The sequence below is a fragment of the Cetorhinus maximus genome, chromosome 3, assembly GCF_964194155.1.
Source record: "Cetorhinus maximus chromosome 3, sCetMax3.hap1.1, whole genome shotgun sequence".
Taxonomy (NCBI): Eukaryota; Metazoa; Chordata; class Chondrichthyes; order Lamniformes; family Cetorhinidae; genus Cetorhinus; species Cetorhinus maximus.
Window position 1 is genome coordinate 83,211,615 of NC_135881.1, and position 14,580 is coordinate 83,226,194.

Here is a 14,580-nt window from a genome sequence, read left to right on the forward strand (position 1 = left end):
CAGTACAGGTATGTTGTTTGTGATTTTGATGAGTGCCGTCTCAGTGCCGTGACTAGGTTTTGAACTCTGGAGAGAAAATAATGTTATGATCAAGTGAGGAGGGGTAGAATGGCTCCCCTCTTTTCAAATTCCTCATTTAATCTATTTTTAAAAGGATATGCTTGCCAATTCAGTGAGTGTTTAACTGTTTACGTGTTGTGACTATAAAAGATACAAACTGACAGGTTTCAATGAGCATTTTTTGAAAGAAAAGAGAATGGTATTTATTGTACTTAACACAGTCTAATTGAAATAATTTTTAAAACGTTCCAACTTTCACACACACACAGGAGTTAAGACTGGCAAGTTATATGGAAAGAGAGAGAGAGAAAGAAATAGAACCTACTTAGGGTCTCAGTTACAGCTCCTCACACCCTGCTTCATGTAAGGACCCATGCCTTTCTCTCAGTTCCTTCGCCTCCGTAGCACTAGTTACGATGATGCAACTTTCCAAAACGGCGCTTCTGACATGTCTTCCTTTTTCCTTAACTGAGGTTTCCCACCCACTGTGGTTGACAGGGCCCTCAACCGTGTCTGACCCATCTCTCACGCCTCTGCCCTCACACCTTCCCCTCCCTCCAAAAACCATGATAGGGTCCCCCTTGTCCTCACTTATCACCCCACCAACCTCTGCATTCAAAGGATCATCTTCCGCTATTTCCACCAACACCAGCATGATGCCACCAAACACATCTTCCCCTCACTGCAACCACCCCCCCCCACCCTCCCCACCACACCGCTGTCAGCATTCCATAGGGACCATTCCCTCTGGTACACCCTGGTCCACTCCTCCATCACTCCCGACACCTCACTCTCTTCCCATGGCACCTTCCCATGAAATCACAGAAGATGCCATACCAGCCCCACACCCCCTCCCTCTTCACAGTCCTAGGTCCCAAACACTCCTTTCCGGTGTAGCAGTGCTTCATTTGCATCTCCTTCGATGCGGTCTACTGCGTTCGCTGCTCCCAATGCGGTCTCCTCTACATTGGAGAGACCAAACACAGAACACCTTTGGTCAGTCCGCAAGTATGACCCAGACCTTCCTGTTGCTTGCCATTTCAACACACCACCCTGCTCTCATACCCACATGTCCATCCTTGGCCTGCTGCAATGTTCCAGTGAAGCTCACCACAAACTGGAGGAACAGCACCTCATCTTTCGATTAGGTACTTCATAACCTTTCGGACTTAACATTGAGTTCAACAACTTCAGACCATGAACTCTCTCCTCTATCTTCACCTCTTTTTTAATTCCCTTTTTAAATTTTATTTTTTATCCACCTAGTTTCATTTTTATTCATTTAGTCATTGTTTTATCCCCTTTCTATCCTTTTTCTATCCTTTTTCCCCAATCACTGCCCCCTCCCCCCACCCAGCCCCCAAAAGGGCTAGCTGTTACTTGTTCCATGTTATTCTTTCACAGAATGCTTACCCTTGTTCTGCTATTAACACATTCTGCTTTCTAACCTTTATGTCACTATCAGCACCTCCTTTAGCTCTCACCACTACCATTAAAACTCCCATTGTCTTTTCGTCCATGACATCTTTGTCAATCTCTCCTTAGCCACCACCTATTTGCTGGCCTTCTTTCCTGCTTCACCCCCTTGAACAGTATAACTTTCATCACATTTCTACCTCTCTTTATCTCTGAAGAAGGGTCATACGGACTCAAAACATTAACACTGTTTCTCTGTCCACAGATGCTGTCACCTGCTGAGTTTTTCCAGCATTTTCTGTTTTTATTTCAGATTTCCAGAATCTGCAGTATTTTGCTTTTATCTTAGTTACGTGACCTGTTTTTCAGAAAAAAAAAAATTTGTTTAAAGTCATAAAGGGTTGTCTTGTCACATGACCCTCTCTCTTCAATTGCTCAGTGATCTAAATATGGCCATGGCTAGTATATTCCAGTTGTAACTTGATTAAATCATGGCTCGGAAATCCTCTCTCAGCCGGGGTTCCTTTGTCCCAGTGATTCTGATTTTTTTTTTCCATGCAGTTGAGTACCCAGTTGATTGCCTGGATGCTTTGCTAATTGGATAGGAGATGGCCCCCATTCATACTCTTTGAAGGCAGTTGTTCCTAGTGAGGCTTTGCAGACAGGTTAACTCCACTTAATGGTCTTCGAATGGCTGGTTCAGTTCAGTTTCTGGTCAACAGTAAACCCCAAGATGCTGATCGTGGAGGATTCAGTGGTGGTAATGCAATTGAATGTCAAGGGGAGATGTTTGGATTCTCTCTTGTTGGAGATGACCATTGCCTGGCACTTGTGTGGCATGAATGTTGCTTGCCACTTACTAGGCCAAGCCTGAATGTTGTCCAGGTCTTGCTGCATATGGATACTGACTCCTTCAGAATCTGAGGAGTTGCAAATGGTACTGAACATTTTACAATCATCAGCAAACATCCCCACTTCTGACCTTATGATGGAAGGCAGGTTATTGATGAAGCAGCTAAAAATGGTTGGGCCTAGGACACTACCCTGAGGAACTCCTGCAGTGATACATTGGGACTGAGATAATTAGCCTCCCATAACCACAGGCATCTTCCTTTGTGCTAGGTATGACAATTGCCAATACAACTGAGGAAAATCACAGTCCCCACGTAACTGGAGATAGAGTCAGGAGCAGCAGCAGCAGACCTGGGCCAGCTCGAGTTTGAAAAACTGAGACAAAAATCGAACTCTAACATCACAGGAAGGTCACAAGCTGATTGGCTGGTATTGCTGCTATTTTTCCCTTTCTCCAAAGGTAAGGAGTTTAGATTACTAAGAGCTGGGTAATTTTTTTAAAAAAATTTTTAAATAGTAAGCGCTAACAAGATATTCAGTTTCCCTACATTTAAGTGACATCAACAGAAGGGAGTGAGTGGCTGGTAGATCTTTCTCTTCTTTTAAGTAGTAAGTTTTATTAAAAACAGCAAAATTTCTTATCTAATAGATAGAGAAATGGCAGGGCAGTTCCAACCACTCAAGTGCACATCTTGTGCAATGTGGGAACTCCAGGACATGGCAAGTGTCCTAGATAACCATATGTGGAGGAAGTGTCGTCAGTTGCAGTAGCTTGAGATCTGGGTTTGTGAGCTTGAACAGCAGCTGGCATCAGTGCAGTGCATCCAAGAGGTTGAGAGCTTCATGGATAGCACATTTATAGGCATGGTCACCCCACAGCTTAAGAGTATGCAGTTAGAGAGGAAATCGATGATCACCAAGCAATCAAGAAGAAATGGGCAGGTAGTGCAGGAGTCCCCTGAGTGCATTTCACTCTTCAACCAGTATTTAGTTCTGAGTGCTGGTCAAAGTGATGGCTCATCTGAGGAATGCAGCTGAGCCAAGTCTATGGCACGATGGTTGGCTCAGCTGAGCGGGGGGGTGGAAGTCAGTGTGGGGCACAAAGGAGGCTGGAAGAGCAATGGTGATAAGAGATACGATAGCAGAACAGACAGGCATTTCTGTGACTGAAGACATAAATCCAGGATGGTATGTTACCTCCTTGGTGTCAGGGTCAAGGATATCTCTGAATGCCTGAAGAGCACTTGAGGTGGGAAGGTGAAAATTCACCAGTAGTGGTCCACATAGGAACCAGTGACAAAGGTAGAAAAAGGGACATGGTCCTGCAGTCAGAATTTATGGAGATATGTAGGAAATTAGCAAGCAGGATATCAAAAGTGGTAATATCTGGGTTATTGCTGAGATCACACAAGCGAGTATAGAAATAGGAGAATAAAGCTGATGAATGCATGACTGGAAAGATGGTGTAGGAGGCAGGACATTAGATTCCTGAGACAGTTGGGTCAGCTCTGGGGGAGAGGGGAGCTGCACAGGCAGGATGGGCTGCACCTAAATAGAGTCAGTACCAATTTCCTTGCAGGGTGATTTGCTAGTGTCACTGGGGAGGGTTTAAACTAACTTGGCAGGAATGCGGGAACCAGGAGGTAATATTAGAGAGGAATACCAAGGTGCACAGAATACTGGAAGAGACCTATAGCATTAGAGCAAGAAATAATAAGTGATTCGTTGGGTTCAGAGGAAAGGGGAAAGTGAAGTCTAAATCAGGGTTACTCTGCATGTATGTGAATGCACGGAGTGTAGTAAATATGATTGGCAATTTGTAGGTGCAGATAGCTATGCGGAAATGGTGTGGCTATAACGGAGACCTGGCTCAAAGGAGGCAGGACTGGATATTAAATATTCCTGGATACAAGGTGTTCAGGAAAGATAGGAAGGGAAGGAAAGGGGGAGGGATAGTGGTATTGATTAAGGAGAGCATTGTAGTACTGGAGAGAGAGGATATCCCAGAGGTGTCAAGGACAGAATCCATTTGGCTAGAGCTAAGGAACAAAAAAGATGCACCGAGATACATTGCTCGGTATAGCCTATAGGCCATCAATTGTGGAAAGGATATAGAGGAACAAATTTTCAAGAAAGTTACAGAGTTGCAAAAATTATAGAACTGTTCTGATGAAGAGTCATACGGACTCGAAACGTTAACTCTGTCTTCCTCTCCACCGATGCTGTCAGACCTGCTGAGTTTTTCCAGCATTTTTGTTTTTGTTTAAAGGGGCAAGAATGAGTCCCACAGAATCACAGAATTGCTACAGAACATAAGGAGGCTATTTGGACCTTCATGTCTGTGCCACCTCTCCAAATGAGCAATGTGCCATTTCCCTACCTTCTCCCGATAAACCTGCACATTCTTACTTTTCAGAGAATAATCAAATTCCCTCTTGAATGCCCGGCTGAACCTGCCTCCATCATTTTCTCAGGCTGTGCATTTCAGCTCTTAACCACTCACTGTCTGGAATAAAAATGTTTCTCCTCATGTCTCCATTGATTCTTATGCCAATTAGCTTAAATCTGTCCTCTTTCATTCTCAATCCTTCCACCAATGGGAACAATTTTTCCCCATCTACTTGGTCCAGACCCCTCATGATTTTGAATACCTTTATCAAATCTCCTTTCAACCTTCTCTTCTCCAAGGAAAACTTCTCCCAACTTCTCCAATTTATCTACTTAACGGAATTTCCTCATCCCTGGGACCATTCTTGTGAATCTTTTCTGCACTTTTTCTCATACCTTCACATCTTTCCTAAAGTGCGGCATCCAGAACTGGATGAAACACTCCATTTGAAGCCAAACCAGTGTTTTATGCAAATTTAAAATAACCTCCTTACTTTTGTATTCTATGACTTTATTAATAAAGCCTCGGATACTGTGTGCTTTATTAACCACCCACTCAACCTGCTTTTTCTGCTCTGAAGAAAAATCATATTGGACCTGAAATGTTAACAATATTTCTCTCTCCGCAGGTGCTTCCAGATCTGCTGAGGTCTTCCAGCACTTTCTGTTTTAATTTCAGATCTCCAGCATCAGCAATAGTTTTGCTTTTCTTTTACAGCCACCTCCAATGAATTGTGCACATATACTCAGGTCTCTCTGCTCCTGCACCCCCTTTAGAAATGTATTCTTTATTTTGTATTGTCTCTCTGTGTTCTTCCTACCAAAATGAGTCATTTCACACTTCTCTGCATTGAATTTCATCTGCCACTTGTCCTTGCATTCTGCCAACTTGACTATGTCCTTTTGAAGTTCCACACTATCCTCCTCACAGTTCACAATGCTTCCAAGTTTTGTATCATCTACACATTTTGAAAATGTGCCCTGTACACTAAGGTCTAGGTCATTAATATATATAAGGAAAGTAAGGGTCCAAAAATCAATCACTGGGGGATTCCACTATAAACCTTCTTCCAGTCCGAAATACGTCCATTGACCAGTACTGTCTGTTTCTTGTCACTCAGTCAATTTTGTATCCATGTATCTACTGTCCCTTTCATTCCATATTCAATTACGTTGCCCACAAGTCTGTTGTATGGCATTTTATCAAATGCCTTTTGGAAATCCATGTATACCACATCAACCATATTATCCTCATCAACCCTCTCTGTTACGTATTCTAAAATCTCCGGCATGTTAGTTAAACACAATTTTCCCTCAAGAAATCCATGCTGGTTTTCTTTAATTAGCTCACTTTTGCCAAATTTTGTCCCAAATTATTGTTTCTAAAAACTTGCCTGAAATTAAACTGACTGGCCTGTAGTTGCTGGGCTTACCTTTACACTTTTTTGAACAAGACGTAACATTTACAATTCTTCAGTCCTCTGGCACCACCCTGAGTCTAAGGAAGATTGAAAAATTATGGCCAGTGCTTCTGCAATTTTTACTCTATTTGATCAGTATCCTTGGATGCATCTTAGCCGTTCCTAGTGCCTTATCAATGTTATGTGCAGACAGCTTATTCAATACCACCTCCTTATCAGTTTTAACTCTTTCTAGATGCATTGGTGCTAATTTTCCAAAATTCTTTAGATTTTGGAAATGTCTCATCAGACTGGAAAGTAGCAAACATAACCCCTCTATTCAAGAAGGGAGGGAGGCAGAAAACAGGAAACTATAGGCCAGTTAGCTTGATATCTGTCATGGGGAAGGTGTTAGAGTCAATCATTAAAGAGGTTATAGCTGGGCACTTAGAAAAACACAAGGTAATCAGGAAGAGTCAGCATGATTTTATGAAAGGGAAATCATGTTTAACCAATTTAACCAATTGAGTTCTTTGAAGGAGTAATATGTGCTGTGGATAAAGGGGAGCCTATAGACATACTGGTACTTGGATTTCAAGAAGGCATTCGATAAGCAGTCACATTAAATGTTATTGCAGAAAATAAAAGCTTATGGCGTATGGAGTAAGGTATTTGCCTGGGTAGAGGATTGGCAAGCTGGCAGAAAACAGAGAGAATGCATAAATGGGTCTTTGTCTGATTGGCAGAATACAGCAAGTGGAGTCCTGCAGGGGCCTGTGCTGGGACCTCAACATTTTGCAATTTACATCAATGAATTAGATGAGGGGAGCAAAAGCATGGTAGCTAAATTTTCAGATGACACAAAGATAGCTAGTTGCGAAGAAGACATAAAGAGTTTGCAGATGGACATAGATAAGTTAAGTGAGTGGGCAAAAATCTGGGAGATGGAGTATAATGTGGGAAAATGTGAGGTTGTTCACTTTTGGTAGGAAGAATAAAAAAGCAGAGTATTACTTCAATGGAGAACGGCTGCAGAATTCCGAGCTGTAGAGGGATCTAGGTGCTCTCATGCGTGAGTCACAAAACATTAGTATGCAGGTACAGCATATAATCAAGAAGGCTAATGGAATGCTATCCTTTATTATGAGGGGAATTGAACATGGAAATAAGGATGTTATTCTTCCGTTGTACAGGGCATTGGTGAGACAGCATCTCAAATACTGTGTGCAGTTTTGATCTTATTTAAGGAAGGATGTAAATGAATTGGAGGTGGTTCAGAGGAGGTTTATTAGATTGATACCTGGAATGAATGGGTTGTCTTATGAGGATGGGTTAGACAGGCTGTTCTTGTTTCCACTGGAGTTTACAAGAGTGAGAGATGACTTGATTGAAGTATGTAAGATCCTGAGTGGTCTCGACAAGTTGGACGTGGAAAGGATGTTTCCTCTTGTGGGTGAGTTCAGAACTAGGGGGCACTGTTTTAAAATTAGGTATTGTCCTTATAGGACAGAGATGAGGAGAAAATTTTTTCTCAGGGGTTTGTGCGCCCTTCCAAGTCTCTGCCTCAGAAGGCAGCGGAAGTGGGGTCACTGAATATTTTTAAGGCAAAGGTAGGTAGATTCTTGTTAGGCAACGGAATCAAATGTTATTGGAGGTAGATGGGTATATAGAACTTGAAACACAAACAGGTCAGCCATGATCTTAATGAATAGCAGAGCAAGCTCCAGGGGTAGAATGACCTACTTCTGCTCCTATTTTGTATGTTTGTATGTTCTAGTGTCTGAATTAGCTTGACTTTTACCATGCTCTGCACAGAATCTTCTTCCTTGGTAAAGACAGATGCAAACTATTCGTCTAATACTTTGGCAATGGCACCCCACCACCCCCCGCGCCCCTCCCACCGCCTCCATACATAAATCCATTTTTTGGATCCCTAAGCAGCCATACCTGCTTTTACCCTTTTACTGTCATGACTAAAAAGCTGTGAGCTGTGGGCATGAGGCTTGTAGCAGTACTAAATGAGGGTGAGGGAAAACTGGGAATGTTAGGTATGAGTTATGATTATTAGAGAATGTTGGTAGGTAACTGATGTGTGAGGCTGCTGGTGCAGTTGATGTATGATGATACATTCATGACCTTGACCACTCATGTGTTGATGGAACTTCATGTGGCACTGCATCCAGGTGATTGGGGTTAAGTTGCTGGCACTGACCCCAGGTCACTGTTATCTGCTCCCACTGCCTTTGCCGTGTCCATCCATATGGCCTCCTCACCCCTTATGGATGATGGACTTCTCTCTTCCTATCCAGCTCCTCCACTAAGGCCTGCAGTGTAGCTTTGGGGTATCTTGGAGCCCAATCTTGGTCACATTGTGCCACTTTTGTGTCTTTTCCAGGTCAAATGCACTTCTGAAATGACTTCCAGCATTTGCATCAGTCAAAATGCCAGTCCCCTTTAAGAGGTATAGGCTGGGATTAAGTAGTGCAGGTTAGCTTTAACTCCAGCTATCTTCTCACAATTTTTCAACCCCTGTTTAGGCATGCAATCATTTAACGCTTTACTTGGTGTTGGCTGCGAACTATATTCATGTAAATGTGCAGGCAGCATGAATTGCAATCCGCATGCCCACTTTTGGGCCTTAATGAATTGTGTGGCCATTCAGTTTAGTAACAACGTTTTAGCAAATGAAGGGTTATTGACCTGAAATATTCATTCTGTTTCTTTCTCCATAGCTGCTGCCTGACCTGCTGAGAATTTCTAACATTTTTTTTGTATTTTGCCCTTTTCGAACAGTTTGCTTTATTGAAGCAAGGATCCTGCCTCCAAGCATGAGCATTGTTGGAAGAAAATGCCACTGCACAATGACTTGCAATAACAGAATATGACCTTGACTCTTTCAGATATTTTTATTCTCTGCACAAGGACATGAGGCAATATAACATGGGGTTAATTTCTGTCTAACAGTAGCTGTAAATTGAAATTTGCATCTGACATCTGCATTGTACTGTAGGCTATCACAGTACAGACACTGGTAGTGAACTCGGTGTATAAGTACCTGTACACATGACCATGGTGTCAGTCGCAGGCCATAAATTTAGGAGATCCATACACATTGGCCAACAGTTTGCTGGAGTGCTGCATCTTCTGGCAATTAATAAGTTGGAATTCTTAACCTCACCATTGAGATTATAGTATTTTTGTGCTGCAAATTGCTGGAATTCTGAATTGATAAAGGCACAGCAAGTTAACAGGCATCTGGGATCTCATGAATGTTGCGTTCAATAGTTTACCTCCTTAACCAATTAAATAAAAAGATAGCGAAAAAACAGAATGAAGGGCAAACAAGGAAATAGGTTGAATTAGAGTCAAATTAGAGACAAAAATGAGGGAAAATAAAATTGATTTAAGAGACAATAAAAAAGCATAGAAAGCCAAAGTTAAAAATAAATATAAAAATTTATGGGGAAGCTTTTGTTCAAAGTGGCCAATGCAAATTATTATATTTCCCGGGCGACAGAGTGCCGTTGACCACTATCTGTGCAGTGCATGCTTTTTTGTACATTGATATCATGAGGAAACCCACACAGGCTGTGCAGGTAGTGCACCGTAGCACTGTCCAATCCCGGGCAATCAATGGAGTCTGCATAGCACAGCTTTACGCAAACTAACTTTTTCTCAAAGTTTAAAAGACCTCTGGAATAATGTAGGATCTGTGCGAGTGATAATCCACAGCTTTGTTGTAGCCTTTCTGGGCCTCCAAGGTGGAGTGACACATCAGGATCATTAATCATGTCGTTACCAGGGTCTTTACGACATTAATTACTAGCTTTAAATGTCTGTGGGGTGAGTTATCTATACTGAGGGCTTGAACCAGGGATTTGAAAGGCAATGGGGAAGGCTCATGACAAGGTGGGTTTTCTTTTGTTTTTTCGCGAACAGCAGGTTGTCAGGCAAATTGGAATGATTAGAAACCCATGGTCTATGTATCTTTGTCACAAATTGCTGAGTTCTTTTATGAATTAATAATGGCAGGTTCCATTAACTCACCATTATTTTTCCAGTAATTTTTGAGTTCATTAGTCTTGGTAGAGGTCCCAGGTGTCTCCCACCGGTGTATATGAGGTCAAGGGAGGTTCTCTTATCGTAAGCCAGTGGATGTAGTAATTATTGTTCTGATAAACATAGGACTGTAGCTTTAAGAATAATCCTTTGTTGTAAGATCGCATGATCTGTGTAACCCAATCAATAGCAGCATGGTAACCTCTAGGAGGGAGTTCTTCTTTAGTTATAGTTACATGCACACATGTAGTTGCTACTGCTGTTTTGTAAATAAAGTTCAATGTTTCCACCAAGAAAAGTTGCCTGGAAAATCAACTCAATGACAAATTGGCGATGAGGATAAATCAGCTCCGGTACTGCCCCTTGCCCAGCGATTGTGAGTATCTAAGATAATTAACAAGAAAGGAAGATATACTCATCTGAGATGCCACAGTTTGGCAGAATCGATCCCTTTGAACCAGCCATAGATGACTGGTCTCAATATATAGAACATCTTGCATTGTACTTTCAAGCCAACAAAATCATCGAGGAGGAAATGAAGAGAGCGATTCTCCTGAGTATTTGTGGGAGAAAGACCTACAGTTTAATTTGAAGCTTGACGGCCGCCAGTGCCCCAGATTCAAAGACCTTCAGTGAATTAGTAGACCTCATTAAAGAACATTTCCAACCAAAGCCCTTAGTCACAATGCAGAGGTTCAGGTTCAATTCATGGAATAGAGACCGTGGGAGGTCTTTGCTACCTACATGGCAAAATTAAAACAACTAATGGAATATTGTGATTTTGGTGAAACCCTGAATGACATGCTCAGGAATTGTTTGGTGTGTGTGGCGCAGGAGGATGCTATTCAGCAAAGATTGCTGGCTGAAGTGGATCTTGATTTTAAGAAAGGATTTGAAATAGTGCTGGCAATGGAAAGCGCTGTAAGCTGTGATTCAAGGTGCGCAAAATGGTGCCATTCTCCTAGTTGGGTGGGAACAAGTAGCCAAAAGTGGCGTGAAAAGCCGGGACTCCACCGTGAAGCGGGAAACAGCCTCCGCTAACCAAAAATTTAGAGGAAACAGCTAAGCAGTTGAAAACTAATTTTTATTGACGTGGAAACAATCATACTCCTAACGATTGGCAATTTAAAAAGGTAGAGTGTTATTTTTGCCACAAAAGTGGACACATAATGAAACCTTGCAAAGTGAGATTTAAACAGCCTTCCAGACAACAAACAAAGTCCAATGAAGTATATAGTGTAGAAGAGCCAGAAACAACCAATTCTGATATTTATTCCATATTTAACATGAAACTTGGGAAGACAGCCAATTATTGTCACAGTGCAAGTGAATGGTAAACCCTTAAAAATGGAAGTAGACACGGGTGTTTCTACCACCGTAATAGGAGAACACACTTTCAGATATTAAATAAAGGTGCTCAACAATTAAATTTGGAACAAACATCAAGTTGAAAATGTACACAAGCAAAGAAATCCAGGTAAAATGTATCACTGGTATAACTGTTCATTATAGACACTAATCCAGACTAATCCAGTGATGGCGGTAGAAGCTGAAGGGCCAAGCCTTCTAGGTCATGACTGGTTGAAAGAGATGAAATTAAACTGAAATCTTACAGTTGTGAGCAGAGGGACTGGCAGCATGCTAAAAAAAGGATGACACCATCTTTAAAGATGAACCGGGAAAAATTCAAGGCCTACAGGCCAAGATTTACGTGGACCCAGAAACAACTCCTCGCTTCTTGAAAGAAGTTGGTGCCATTCGCCTTGGGGGAGAAGGCTGATGCTGAGTTGAACTGGCTAGAGAGGCTGGGTGTCAAAAAAGCGATTTAGTTCTCAGAGTGGGCAGCACCCACAGTCCCCATCTTTAAACCAGACTAGACCATCCGGATCTGTACAGAATATAAACTAACAGTCAACAAAGCAGCCAAACTGGATAGGTATCCTATTCCCAAGACTGAAGACCCCTATGCCAAACTAGCAGGAGGGACAACGTATACAAAGCTTGACATGAGTCATGTATATCAGCAACTTGAAGTGGATGATGCCTCCTGAGAATCTGTGAACATAAACACCCACAAAAAGTTATATCAATACCCACGCCTGCCCTTCGGTGTTTCTTTGGCCTGTGCCATTTTTCAGAGGACAATGGAGAGCTTGCTACAAGGACTACCTCAGGCTGTGGTCTACCTGGATGATGTACTGATTACTTGGCTAATCTAGAGAAAGTTCTGAAATTATTTTTAGAAGCAGGAATGCACCTAAAGAAGGAAAAATGCACTTTTCAGGCAAATGAAGTCATTATTTGGGCCACCAGGTAGATGCCCAAGGGTACAATCTGTTGAAGAGAAGGTTAAAGCAATCATAGAGTCACCTGCACCTAAGAACATCTCTGAACTTAAATCATTTTTAGGGATGATAAATTATTATGGACGATTTCTACCAAATTTATCAATAGTTCTAGCCCCTCTACATTCACTGCCAAAGAAAAACCAGCGTTGGGTTTGGAAGTCACCCCAAGAATAAGCCTTCATGAAAGTAAAACAACTCTTGCACTCTTCAAATTTGTTAGTGCATTATGACCCGACAAAGGAATTTGTGCTAACCTGCGATGCGTTACCCTACGGAGTGGGAGCAATACTATCTCACAAGATGGATGATGGTACAGAGAGGCCAATAGGCTATATATCCAGGACACTTACCACAGCTGAAAAAGGATATTTGCAGATCAAAAAGGAAAGTCTGTCGATTATTTTTAGTGTGAAAAAAATCCACCAATACGTGCATGGGCGACATTTCACGACAGTATCTGACTACACTTTTGCCTGTTTAGTGAGGAAAAGACTATCCCTCTCATAGTTTCTGCATGAACTCAAAGATGGGCCCTAATTTTGGCGACATATGAATACACCTTTGTACATAGACCAGGGATTCATATAGCAAATGCTGATGCTCTAAGTCGCCTTCCTTTGCAAGAGAACAATGACCATGTCCCAATTTCCCAAAAGCTCATATTAGCGATGAATTTCCTGGGTTCCTCAACAGTTTGTGCCAGGTAGATAAGAAATTGGACGAATTGTGATCCAGTCCTGCCTCGAGTGAGAGACCAAGCGTTACATGGTTGGTCCCAGGAACCAGTCTGTGATGAATTGAAGCCATTTTTCAACCGAAGATACGAGATGAGCAGTCAAGATGGTATTCTATTATGCGGTGCACGAGTAGTAGTTCCTTCACAAGGAAGTGAACCACTCTTAGTAGAGCTACACAGTGCCCATCCAGGAATCCCACGAATTAAGACGATAGCACAAAGTTATCTTTGGTGGCCGGGGATGGACAGCGATATTGAGAAGGTGGTTAAACACTGTGTGCAATGTCAACAGCTACAAAAGTTGCCGGTGGCAGCCCCATTACACGCATGGGAGTGGCCTGTGGACCTTGGGTGAGATTGCACATAGATTACATCTGTCCTACCCTTGGAACCATATTTCTACTGATTATAGATGCTCTTTCCAAGTGGCTAGACATTTATGAGGTAAAGGTGCCAACGTCAGGTGCTTCTATAGAAAAACTACACCAAAGCTTCGCTATCCATGGATTGCCGGAGGTAATCATCTCAGATAATGGTACTGTGTTTATGAGCCCTGAATTTCGATGGTTTGTCAGCTTAAATGGTATCAACCACATGAAGACTGCACCATACCATCCTGGTGGAAAGTGCAGTACAATCTTTTAAGGCAGGAATGAAAATGTTAACATGTGAATCGTTGTAAACTAAACTTGCTCGTTTCCTATTTCACTGCAGAACAACCCCACCACACTACGACAGGAGCAATGCCTTCAGAATTACTGATGAGGCACCGTCTTTGAACAAGACTAAGCCTGATACTTCCCAATTTGGAGGGAAAGGTGGAGGAAAGTCAAGGGAACCAAAAAGCGACTCATGATTTGCATAGTCGTAAGTGACAATTTGCTGTTGGAGAAGCAGCATATATAAGGAATTTCAGTGGAAGATCGAAATGGTTGCCTGGTAAAGTAAGCTCTGTGACTGGACCATTGTCATACCATGTGGAAGTGGAGGGCTGGATCACCCGTAAACATGTGGATCATTTAAGAAGAAGGGAGCTGCCCCAACAAAATGATGTTCCACCTGTGACCATTGCTGAACCTGTGGCTCGTGTTGAAGTTGCTCAACCATGGATAGACATGCCTGATGTCTCTGTCAGAGTGGAAGACACTGAACTGAATGTGCCTAATGAGGTACCTAATGTTAATGCGATTCCAGAGAAGGTCGTTCCTGCAAAGGAATCGGAAGTCATGGAGCTGCGACGTTCCACACAGATCAGGAAAACACCTGAAAGACTGAACTTGTAATTTCATGACCTGTGTAAACATTGTAATATCATGAGATA

The 14,580-nt window shown here is 42.2% G+C and overlaps 1 long non-coding RNA gene across 1 annotated transcript in view; it reads right to left on the reverse strand.

Annotated features, from left to right (window-relative positions):
* Nucleotides 1-11,421: 11,421 nt before the first annotated feature.
* Nucleotides 11,422-14,580, reverse strand: part of LOC144672903 (uncharacterized) — a 48,246-nt gene continuing 45,087 nt past the window's right edge. Inside the window, exon 3 of the long non-coding RNA XR_013574201.1 lies at nucleotides 11,422-12,230. This is a non-coding gene — a long non-coding RNA (uncharacterized LOC144672903). The remainder of the gene's footprint in view (nucleotides 12,231-14,580) is intronic.